The sequence below is a fragment of the Miniopterus schreibersii genome (assembly GCF_964146895.1).
Source record: "Miniopterus schreibersii genome assembly, chromosome: 11".
Classification (NCBI taxonomy): Eukaryota; Metazoa; Chordata; class Mammalia; order Chiroptera; family Miniopteridae; genus Miniopterus; species Miniopterus schreibersii.
In genome coordinates, this window is record NC_138111.1 from 32,180,550 (window position 1) to 32,193,355 (window position 12,806).

A 12,806-nucleotide genomic window follows, 5' to 3' on the forward strand; every position below is an offset into this window, starting at 1 on the left:
CTCTATTACCATACTCTACTTTAACATAAGGGTTTGAGTCATGGAAATTGGATAGAAATAAAAGACAAACTATGTTCAAATCAGAGGATCACACAATAGAGACCAGGTATCTAAATAGCTACTTGAAATGTAAAAGCAAGCTTCAGTTTTACACGAGGCATTCCATTTAAACATGCGCCACACTCGGTCTAAGCCACAAAAACACGAGTTAAGAAAACTCTCCATTGAGAGCTTCAGTATTCTTAGCCAAAAATCCTCACAGAAGGAACTCTTTTAATTTCCAGATAATAGCCCAAGCTACTCCATCAGAACTAGATTCTGTTGTTCAGAAAAAGACCCTCCCCTGTGCTACTCCAAGCTCTCTACTAGGAGGGTTACTCATGGCAGGCTTCTGAATGCACCCATTGTGTCTATCCTCTGTTTCGTGTATTTATACAGTAATTTACCCGAATGACTAATGTAAGATCTATGCTGGATAATGATATTTCTGGAGTCCACATTTCTTAACTCAAAAAGAGCAAAACTACTTGAGAAAAAAGATTCAATCTGGAGGGGCTCAATGGGGGGGGAAGGGACATCTGTAATATTTTCAACAATAAAGATAAAATTTTTTTAAAATTCAATCTAGTGCCAACATCTCTTGGGTGCATCCTTTTTTTTTTTTTTTTTTTTCTTTCCATTTTCATTATCAGGATTAAAGAATACGATATCTCACCAGTCCACAATTCTGAAATATGAAAGTTTCTGAAACTTTTAACTTTTGTTCATAATTTATTTGGCAGTAAAACCTGACTCTGTTCCTATATTCCACTGTAGAAATATTAATGTATTTGATTATGTGATATTGCCACAACTCCTCTGTGGATGTTACAAAATATATGGTGTGTATATTGTATTAGTTTCTAAAATCCTAACTACAGTATAAAAGTTATCTAAGAATATCAGGGGAGGGATTGTACCCTGCTATATACATTGACTGAATCGCCATTTGATTTACCTACCAATACTCATATATGATGGGAAAGCATGTCAATTCATGAATTATAAGCAAGGTTGCTAGAGATGCTGTAACCACCTGTCCTGTGATGCATACCACATGATCTGCATTTCGTAGCTTGGGTCTCTGGTATCACCGATGAATCATTTAGATCCAGTAGATCACTCCATTACACGCTAATATTAACAAACAGGAGCCTGACATTCTTCCATCATTCAACTAACAGAATTTTTTAACATGCTTTTATTGATTTTCAGAGAGAGGAAGGAAGATAGAAACATCAATGATGAGAGGGAACCATAGATCACCTGCCTTTTGCACACCCCCTACTAGGGATCAAACCTGAAACTGGGGCATCTACCTGACCAGGAATGGAACCTTGACCTCCAGGTTCATGGGTCAATGACCAACCATTAGGCACACTGACCGAGGACCAATTAACAGAATTTTTAAAAAACTAAGCCTTTTATCAATTTCATTGTTGAATATTTCTGCTAGACTCTCAGGTAAAGAGTGACCTAATATATAGTTTCATCAAACATAACTAAACACAGAAATTCTAGACTGTTACCTAGGCTATGAGCCTAGAGTCAGAATTTTTTATTTTTACCTACATTCACTTAAAAGTTGAATTTTTCACCTTGAACATGTATAACTTTTATAATTTTTAAAAATTGCCTTTATTTTTAATTTTAAATTAAAAAATTTGAATGCTACTCTATTATTTCATCTTCTTTATTATCTAGACATAGATATTATGCTTTGTCGATCTGTAGGAACCCTTTTCAGATATGTCTGATTAATACTGACTTTTTTCCATTTCTCTATTCTCACAACATTTGAAGTTCCTCTTCTTTGAAACCTGTATGATTTCCTTTGCAGTACCCACAGAGTATGCAACAGACACCGTCTAGAACCATAAAGAGAAGAAAAGAATCTTTCTCCATATCATTCAAATTCTGTTTCAATATAACCAATGCTAGAATAGAGTGAACAAATGCTCAAATAGAATCAGAAACCTCTATCATTGACGCCAAGACAGAGCCATTTCAAAATAGGTCAAGATGAAATTTAATAGCTCTACCCCTCTTCAAAGTGTAACTTTGGCTGAGAATTATCTACATGTGGCATGCCAGTGTTTAATACAGTGAGAAGAGTTCACCTTCCTAGCCTCAGCTCCAAAGGAAAAACTACAAAAATCCTCTCTACATGGATTTATGTCAGTCAGGACTGGAGAATATACCCTGAGAATTTTGTTCTGTAGAATCTAGAGCAACCTTATATCTCTATTTTTCACAGAAATGTATAGTAAACATCATACCATATTGTTACATTTATCTTTTTCTTTGTGCATGATAATTCGGTACTTAAGATCATAGGTGATGAATCCAGATTCTTTGAGTTAAATTCCACCTAAATTATAGGCACTTCCTAACTTAACAGATATCAGAAATATTGAGGTCTTTTTTGGACCATGGATTATAAAGAACCAACATGTATTCCCTACCCCCAAAAAAAATTTCATAAAGAAGCCCATCCCCTTCTCAATATCATCTCAGATGATATAACTCTTCATAGAATTTTCATTTGTTCAACCTAATCTTTAAGTGCGTTTTTCTGGGGTAACTACTTTGGGACAAGATGCCACTATATATGGATGTCTGAAACAAGGTTCTTGCTACAAGAAACTCAAAATCTAGTTCAAGTTATGTTATAAATCCACCAATGTAGCTACAACTATGTACACATGCAATAAAAATTGAAGAAAATATGCATGGCTGCACTGAAACATCAACTTTAAAAAATGCCTGCACCATGATACAATGTTCCTATTTGAAAGTTTCAGGCTGTCTAATTTCATATTCTACATTAGTCCCTCATTTATTCTTAGATTCACTTAATTTACTTTTCATGTTCCCTTATTGAATGAAAGCCCCTTGGAAGAGAAGGGACAGGAACTTGACAGTAGCCTATTCTACCCATGACCAAGACCAGGAATGCCAACAAGAGAGGGGCTGAACTCAGCTAGCTCCTCTCCTTCCTGAAAGTTCACTTCATAAAACTTATAAATTCATGATTCTATGTTACATATTAATTTGTATGTTTGTTCATTGTATCTCTCTATTGCCCCCTCCCCAGAATGTAAACTCTTTGAAGACAGATTATTATTTTTGTTCATTGCTATAATACCAGCACCCAGAAGAGTGCCTTTATGGATAAATAACTTTTAATAAAGAAATTAATGAATGCACATTTAAGATATTTCTTCATCTTCAGGTTGTCGGAAAATATAGAGCTTAAAGCAGTAGGCCCATCATAACACTCAACCTAAGTTACAGCAAAGAGGAGTCTGCAACACTTGGGTAATTTGGGCAAAATATGCTTTAATTTACTAGGAATTTAAGAAATACAAAAAGCAATATAAGGTAGAGAAAGAAAATTGGACTGAGATTTAGGAAACTTGGGTGAACATCCTGACTGGGATTCAAACATGTTTTAAGAACCTGATGTAATAAGGACAGCCTCAGGAAAATCTCTGTCTATATATAAACCTGAGGCCCACAATACATTCGAAAAATAATTTTCCTTCTTAAAAGAAACACATGGAATTAATAGATAATGACTATTGTTCTTAAGCAAAGTTTGCCAAGATCTTTGTGTCTCTTCCAAGAGAAAGCTTACATGTAATGCCTGCAAATTCCCCGTCAAATGGCACCTCATTCCCTTAAAAAATATTTCTTGGTTGCTTTAAAGTTTCTATAAAAGACTGAGGAGAAATGTTTTCATCAGTGTCCCAAATGCAGGAGAAAGAGAGAACACAGGAGAGGCGGAGGAGGAATACAACTGGTAATGCCAGGAAGAAATACTCTTCTTCAAAACCACCCAAAACAGTTATTTGATGGCCCTGCAGGGGCTGGAAGGAAAGCCATGGGTAGAATCTCCTGCTACCTGCCCAGCTGCCAAGTAAGCTCACTTTACACCAGCTCCAGGGCTATGGGAGTGTTTGAGTGAATAATTCACATTAGTATACACTCAGAGAGCTGAATGATTACACCTAACTGCAATGGATGGGCATTAACAGGCTCTGCCTCACAGTGTCCTACAGCTTACGAGTCACTGCTATCCAGCAAAGCATGGTCTTGTTCAGAGAGAGACAAAAGACTCATATTTGGCAGAATAAACTAAGTCACTAATTGGATAAATCACTATACTTTATGAATCTTAGTTTTCTCATCATTTAGAAAGAAGAATGGTGGGTGGAGTGTTCTCCATAATCCCTTCTAGCCCTAAAATTATTTTTTCTAATTATTTATATTACCATTTTCTTATTGCTAATCTATTTAGTCAGTTACCTAGAGCATTATTTCTAAATCTGTAATTTTTGGAATGCTGCACTTAGCAAGGTTTTAATAAGTTTTCTTCACACACATCCCTCCATGGTAAAAATAAGTTTGAGAAACATTGGGATTGTCATGGTAAACCATATTTATTTCTGACAGGACTTCTCTTCCCTACTAATATGCTAATGTACCTTATGAATACCTAGAAGAAGAACACTCCACAGGATACAGCACTTCCAAATTTTACCTAGAAACTGTCATTCTAGTTAAAGATGGCTATACAACAGATGTTTATCTCCTCTCTTTCCTGAAGTTCACTTAAATTATTGTAAAACAAAATTAAGGTTAAACTCTCAATGATAAAGAAAATAAAAGAGCCAATAGCTAATAAGAGTTCTCAACAAATTTGTGGAACATAATCAAAGCAGTTACAGGAACAGAGATAGAGGATACAAGCTAGAAAATGTATGAAGAGCAATCCAGTGGACCCAATACTAGGCCCCAGCCACCTCCAAGCCCAGTCTACAAGCAAACCAAGTTGGCACAGGGACCCAGAAGGAGATACTCTTATGTGCATCCCTGAAGCTCCTGAAAGGGTGCTAAAATCAGCTCCAGCCCCCTCACAGCCACAATCTGCCAGCAGTCCTGAGGCTCTGGGGTCCCAGTGGGAGCTACCAGTATCTGAACTCCCAGAGATCCTGAAGGGCCTTATACTCAGTTCCAGCCCCTCTCAGCTGCACCTCATGAGCAGTCCAGCACAGGGACCCAGTGGGAGAAACCCTTATCTGAGCCCCCAAAGATCATGAAAAGGTTTATACTCCACAGGATCCTGCCGAGTCACAGACCACAGCTGAACTGCTGGCCCAGGGGCCCACTGGGAAACACTCCCATCTATGCCCTTGCTTATCCTAGGTTTATGGTTGTTTGTATGAAAAATAATACAATAATTAATAAATAATAATACAAGAATAAACTCTGTGTTTCAAGTACTCACAACTGTAAACCTACTTTTGCTCCACCCTGTATATACCTGATACTAATTCATCAGTTCTGATGTTTCAGGGTTACATCTGGCAAAGGAATTTTTCCTTCTATGAGGTACTTTTGAAAGGATTAGCTCAGCTCATTAAAGCCTCCTACAGCCATGCCCAAAGCCCTCTACAGCACTGCACCTCAAATTGAAGGTGCCTGTGATTCACCTAGGGTTCCTGTTAAAATGCATATTCTGATTCAATAGGTCTGGGGAGGGGCTCAAGTCATTTCTAACAAATCCTCATGTTGCTGATGCTATGGTCTATGGGCCATCACATTGAGCAGGGGCGCTATAAAGTAGTGAGCATAGATAGGGATGTGACATAGGACTGAATTCTTCTTGGCTTACCTTTACTTTAAAAAATTGAGTTATGTTATCCCTGCTTTTATAAACCTAGCAGTCCTCAGGGCTACTTGAGGGCAGACACTGTATCACTTTCAACTATTCCAGTCTGGACTGAAACTATCATCTGAAATTTTAGTCACACTGAGCCTTTTAAAAGACACACTTACAAAATGTACCCATCTGGTATTTTCAGTTAATGGTCATAACATTAAAAAAAGAAATGAAGACTTAACTAGTTGTCCATCTGGTAGAAAAAACAATTTATAGTCATGTTGCAATAATCTCATTCTAGTGGGGGAAAAAATGTGTTATGGACCTAATTTATGGGGAAGCTCCAACTTAAGTCATGTCTTAAACTGTTTTAAGAATAGTTGTTTGGGAGGCACTTTTCTATATGTGCTCACCTGTCAAGTCCATAAGCATCCTCTGTATGAAAGCAAGTACCTCATGTATGACACATGACAGCAACTGTTGTCTTCATTCTGTCTCTTACAAGTCCCTCAGGGAGAGAGAAGCACTAGTCTGCTTCAGAATCTACTTCCACATCCCCATTACACCTGTAAGAGACTAATGTTTGAAGACTCACGGTTAATTGTCCCTTGCAAAATGGATATGTACAAAGAGGTACACGGAAACCCATGGAATCCATGGAATATCAATCATAATGTAAAGATAATTAATCCCTCAAGATAAGTGACTTTGCAGGAAACAGCCCGGATTTTATTAAAGACTAAAGACCCTGTTGCATTCTCCGACGGGTTTAAAAAGAAAAGTCTGTTGACATCAAACATGTAGCCCACATGGATTAAATTAGGCCACTCTTCGTGTTACAGTTTAAGATTTCATAAAGTACAGCTTGTGGTTAAATCATGTGTTTCAGTTCTGAAGGGCTGGTTGATGACTTCCCAATCTTTTCAATATTGTACCACTAGCAATATTTACCCAAGCACCACCACAGCCCTTTTCAATCTGGTTTTAATAATCTGGCCCCCAGTTTTGTAGCCCATTCCACATTTTGATTCCCAATAAACAAATATTTGTGGTGTGTTCGTGGGCTGTTTAACTGCTAGCATATTTGGTTTAGGACAGCATTCCATGAAGAAAGGGGACACATCTGTGAACCCTGGGTTAAATGCTGTTGGGAATGAGCTTTCATTGAAAGCACCGGGTCTTATGGGGGGAGGGAAAGGTTCTGCTACAGTTAATGGAGACTAAACTGGGACAGCTGTTCAAGGAGGACAAGTCTTCAAAAGTGTCTAATGAGGAATTTGTCTTCTCCATCCCACCCCTTCCCCCACCCTTACTCTATCTGAGGGCCCAAAATGCTAGAGCATTAACGGGTTTTCAGATAAGCAGGAAACAGGAAAGACAATGGAAGGCAGAGATTTCCTTTATACATATGCAAGGTCTCCAGATGCTTCAGTTTCTGAACTTCTTTAGCATGAATCTGGGCATAGACTTAACCACTTGGGAGCTCACATAGGCAAGGAATGTTTATTCATATCAGTATCTTCCTGTTTCCAGGATTAGAGGCTGTCAAAAACAAAGACATCAGCAAGCCCATGCTGTCTGTCTTGTTTCACTTAATTCATTTTGTTTGCAGTCATAACAAGCATGTTATTTATTTAGTTGTAAGTACATACCAAAGTAAGGATGCATTCACTCTAATCCTTTAATTTAACAAGATCACATACTTTAGGAAGCCAAAGGCTTTACAGCAAGATTAGAATAAAGAGTTCTGTTTCCTCTTAGATTAAAATAGATATCCTGAATATTTGATTTGTGGTATATCATTATGTTTGATATTTAGGTGCTCTCTTGCTGAGGTCTAAATTAGTATGTTTATTAAATTCCCTCTAAGTGGCATTTTACCCACTATGTTTACATTTAGAATCATCTTTCATGATAAAGACTGTCATGAAATGGGAAAACTGATTTGCTGCCTATATTTCTTCCAAGTTTGGTAAGACCCATCTGTCAACAGAAATAAAGCACGCACACACATGTGTATACACACACACACTTTGTTTCTTTAAAAGATCTGTGGCCCTTAAGCCCACTCCCCTTCTTAGTTCAGGTTTTAGCAGCAGGTACTAGGTCAGTTTATTTCTTTTCTGATTTCTGCCAACATTTTTCTGTCCAATACACTCCCTTTGCACCATTAGGAGGTAGGCTGTGTTTGCACTCAAAACCTTTTCTAGCCTGAGAAGGTTTAGGCAGAAACCACCTTTTGAACAAGGAATTGTATATTTGGCGAGACATAATTAAAATACCTACTCCTGAGAAATAGACTGAGATAAATTTTAAAATAAATAATCAGTTTGGCTTGAGAAAACCACCCCCAAAATATGTGAATCTATGAATGACAATCTTGAATGGTTAAAATAACAAGACTATGAAAATAGTATATCAGTTTCTACAAAGACTCATGAAATGACTAGCTTTTATTCAGATGACTTGCTACCACCCCAAACCCCCAACCCTTCCACCCCAATCTGGCTGGCCTATATGCAAGAGAAGGTCTCTAACAAATGGTGAGATTTGTAAGCGAAGGCCTGATGGCACAAAGATCTGTCTTCCAGAGTCCACAGTAACGGCTGCACTTCCCGCAGCAGTCTCCCCTTTGCATAGAAGTAGAGCCAACTCTTCTCCAACTCGTGTATCCTCTGTTCCAGTCCTTCTACAGTGACATCCAACCTCTGCTTTATAAGACAGCCCACTCCAAGTCTGCACAGCTCAAACTGCCACCACACAAAAGGCACACACTCAAGGCAGAAGCACTCATTAGCACCTCAGCCTGCAGAAATTTATCAGGTCAACTAATCCGAATACCGGGGTAGTTCCTGAGGAATTTAAGTTGAGGGGAGGTAAGCTGCGGTGGGAAAGAGAGGAAAGGAGCGTCTGAAGAATGGTCGAGTGTCGTGAGCGCAGCTGGACACTGAGAGGAGTAGGTTGTGCACAGTGGAAAGTGCCCTGGTCTTGGAGTGAAACAGGCCAGGGGGTCATGCTCCTCCGACATTACCCTCATATATTGGGTGATGTTCCAGATACTACATATGGTGATCCATTTAATCCTCTCAACAACTCTAGGAGATAAAAACTAAGTTTCCTCATTTTACAAATGAGAAAATGGAGGCAGAGAAAATTTACATAATAGCCAAGGTCCCAGAGTTTTGTAAGGGATGGAGCTGGAATCTGAATCCAGACAGCCTGGCTCAAAGAGTCCACATCCTCAACAAATTTGAAGCTAACTTTATAATGTCCTATAAATTAAATGACTAACGCTTTGAGCGCCAAGGGCCTATTTAGGAAGCTAGAGGTTAAAATACACCAAGTTGTGTTATGAGGATTCAATGTGAATATGCATGGCAGTCATTAAAAACAAATTTTCTTTGTAAAGGGATGAGGTACCTGCCTCACACTTTTGCTGCCATGTTCCTGGGCTCCCCACCAATGCCCCAGGTCTCCCCAGCCTGCAGTCTAAATACCACATGGTCACTCCTCTAGCCCTGTCTGCGGATTAATGAACAGCCGCTTGAGTAAGACCACAGAGCACTTTCATCTCCAGCGCAACAGAAAGGAGCAATTAAGCACAGAATATTAATAACGAGCCAAGTCCCCCTCTTTTAGAACTGCAATGGAAAACTTGGGTTATTTGTTTCAATATGTTTTCGTTCTCACTATATGAGCAAAATTCCTTAGTGCTAACTGGATAAAAATTCAGCCTGCTGAGAATTATTTCCAGTTATCAGAAACTGCCTTTTTCCCTTCCCTTTACATTTTCCAAAGCAAGACACTGTTTTGATGTTGTCACATCAACAAATAGGCAGTCATTGACCACAAAGATCCTAGAGGAGGCTGCAGATGAACTAGCAGAAAATGTATGCAATTTGGGGTTAGAAGAAGCAGGTCCCACTCTTGGTTTTCTTGTGGGTGACACTTGATTTAACTCTTCCATGTTTCTTGACCTTCCTCTGTAAACTGTGATAATCTCTTGTGCTCCCCCTCCCAGATCTAACTCACAAGGCATGCTAGGGCTGCTCTACAAACTATCACAAAGTGGGTAGCTTAAACAACAGAAATTTATTGTCTCTCTTAGTTTTGGAGGCTGGAAATCTGAGATCAAGCTGTCATCAGGGTTGGTTCCTTCTGAAGGCTGTGAGAAAAAATCTGCCCTATGCCCCTTTCCTAGTTTCTGGAAGTTTGTTGGCAATCTTTGACATCTCTTGGCTTATAGAGGCATCACCCAACTTCTGCCTTCATCCTCACACGATGTACTCCCTGTGTGCATGTCTTGTCCAAATCTTCCCCTTTTTATAAGGACACCAGTCATATTGGATTAGGAGCCCACCTTACTCCAGTATGAGTTCATCTTAACCTATCTAATTACATCTGCAATAACCCTATTTTCAAATAAGGTTACATTCTGAAGTAGTGGAAATAAGGACTTTAACATATGAACTGGGAGCGGGGGCACAATTTAACCCATAACAATTACCCTTTTACACTTTCTTTATAGAAGATATACCAATCTGATTTTAAAAAAATTTTGCTTACTGTCTATGTAATAAGATGTTAACTTGTAAATTTTCATTGTGGCACCAAAATATGATATTAGATATCAACATGAAATATGAGGAAGATTATCAGCAGAAACTTTAAAATAAGAAGCTAAAATAGATTAGATCAGTGCTTTTAAAACTTGAATGTGCACATAAATCATCACCTGGAAATCTTGTTAAAACACAAATTCTGATTCAACAGGTCTGGGGTGGGCACAAGATCTACATTTCTAATGATTTCCCAAGTTATATTAATACTGTTGGCCCATGGACCACATTTTGAGTAGCAAGGAATTAGATGATAAATTTATATCAACTAAATAAAAGAGATGAAAGAATGGAGAAAGGATTTTGTGAGAACGGGTACTTTGTTGAGAGCTAAGTTGTGATTGCCCCTTCTCCTGGGCCCCCATACAGAAGACATATGTGTGTGGATGAGTGCTGCTTCCCAAACCCCAAGCCTAGGACACGAGACTCCAACTGGACCTGTTGGAGCTTGCTGTGTGACTCTCAGATTTTGAGTGGGGAGTGGACTGAGTCTGACTCGTCTGAGAAACCTAGTAGGTCAGAGACTGACTGCTCTAATGTCAGGAACAAAAGACAGATGGCCATGTTAGGATCGGCCCAAACTCCCAGAGTTTGTCAGCAAAAAGGATGTGTGAGAAATGGGCCACAGGCAAAAAGAAGCTGTCTCACAACAGCACCAGTCAAGTAAGGATTTTCTGACCCATTTCCTCTCCTCCATTGTAATGCTCCACAATAGGAGGAGTCAGAACAGCAGCTAACTCGCCAGTGAAAGAGAAGGTCAATAATGAAAACACAGGAAGCCAGCCACACTCTTTCTCAGACCGTAGGCTTTCACCTAGGGAAGGGAAGAAGTTGTAAGCCAAACTGAGATCCCAATGACTAAATTGGTTTATTACCCGAGGGTGGCAAGAAAGGTCACAAGACTGCCAGAATGTGCAGGCAGAAGTTAGGGGAAGGACGCCTTCTACTAAATAGATTTAAAGAGACTGCAGGAGACAAAAATAAAGATGATCTTAGTAATGCACTCCATGAGCCCTACAAGTTCATTGTGCTGGCAAAAACTCTCTTTGGCAGAAGATGGGCCCAGAGAGAGCAGAATCCTTGAGTGTCTTACTCACGGCCGCTCCACACCGCTGTCTGCATGTGCAGCTCATGCGCTGCACACGGGCACCACGTCGGAGAGGATGGGAAACAATTTGCAGACATCATAGATTTGTGGGTTTACTGCCAAACTTATCCAACAAAGGCAGTATAATACCTTTTCTAAATAAAATTAAGTTATTATGACAATTTTCCAATAGACATAAAATATCTCGAGGAAGCTAATTCTCACAAAATACCTCCCAGGTTAATGATGGTCCTGATATCCAGGGTCTTGATGATTCTCTGGCATATATTGGACATTTAATGAATATTTGTCAATTAATAAATTGGGATCTTCTATTAATCCTTCTAGTAATCTATATTGAAATGATGACTAATATTTTAAGTCCCAGAATGATTACATAATGACAGAATTTGCAAAATGGCTAGTTACAGAGCTAACATACAGAAACCAGTAGTCTACATTTATATAACCAGGTAGAAGGTATAAAAGAATAAAAGAGCGTATTTACAATAACAAAAAATGTGAAATGTCTAAGGATAAACATAACAAAAAATGCATAATCTATGTGAAAATACAACTTCGCAATGCCACTAAAAAGACTTGAACAAATGGAGAAAAGACCTGTCAAACAGTAGGTCTTATTGTTGAGCACATCTGAGAGCCTGGGGGACCCCATAATTGGGAGGAGGCAAGGATGCTTAAACTCCTGTTAATAAATGGCTGATAAAAGAACAAGTGAAATGTTTTATTTCTATCATTGTGCTCCTTATTTTAAATTGTGTGCTAGACTAATCTAGGGGATTAATAATCATATTAACCTTTCCCTTCTGCAGTTGGATATTTGCCTACGTTCACTCAAGAGTTACATACATAATTCTCCCCCAAAAGAGTCTTCAGGAGTCATAGTTAAGACAACTCATAAATCTAAAAAGACAAAATGGAATCCTAGGATTTCCTACTTCCCCGACCCCTCCTCCCTAGAACACTCATGAGTGAGCAAGGGTCATTTAGGACAAAAAAGGTGTCCCTGGTATAGTACCTTGAGGGAACTCTGGGACACTTGGCTTGTTCTTCCTAGTGTAAAGAAATCTCATCCCCTAAATGGTGACTTGGCTGAAATTTTATCATTCAAGTCTCAGCTCAACTATCATCTCCTCAGAGAAGGTATCCCTAACTACCCCATCTAATGGCCCACACTTCACTCCCACCACTTTCTACGGCTTTGAAATTTTTAAGATTTTCTTCATAACCTATCCCTCTAAAATCATTATATTTGTTTACCTACTTATTGTCTGTGTCTTTCCAAGGGAACAGGACACTGTTTTCTCACCATCTAGAATTTGTACCTTTGAGAATTATGGTTGTTATTTCCTCTGTTTCACTGGTATTTCTC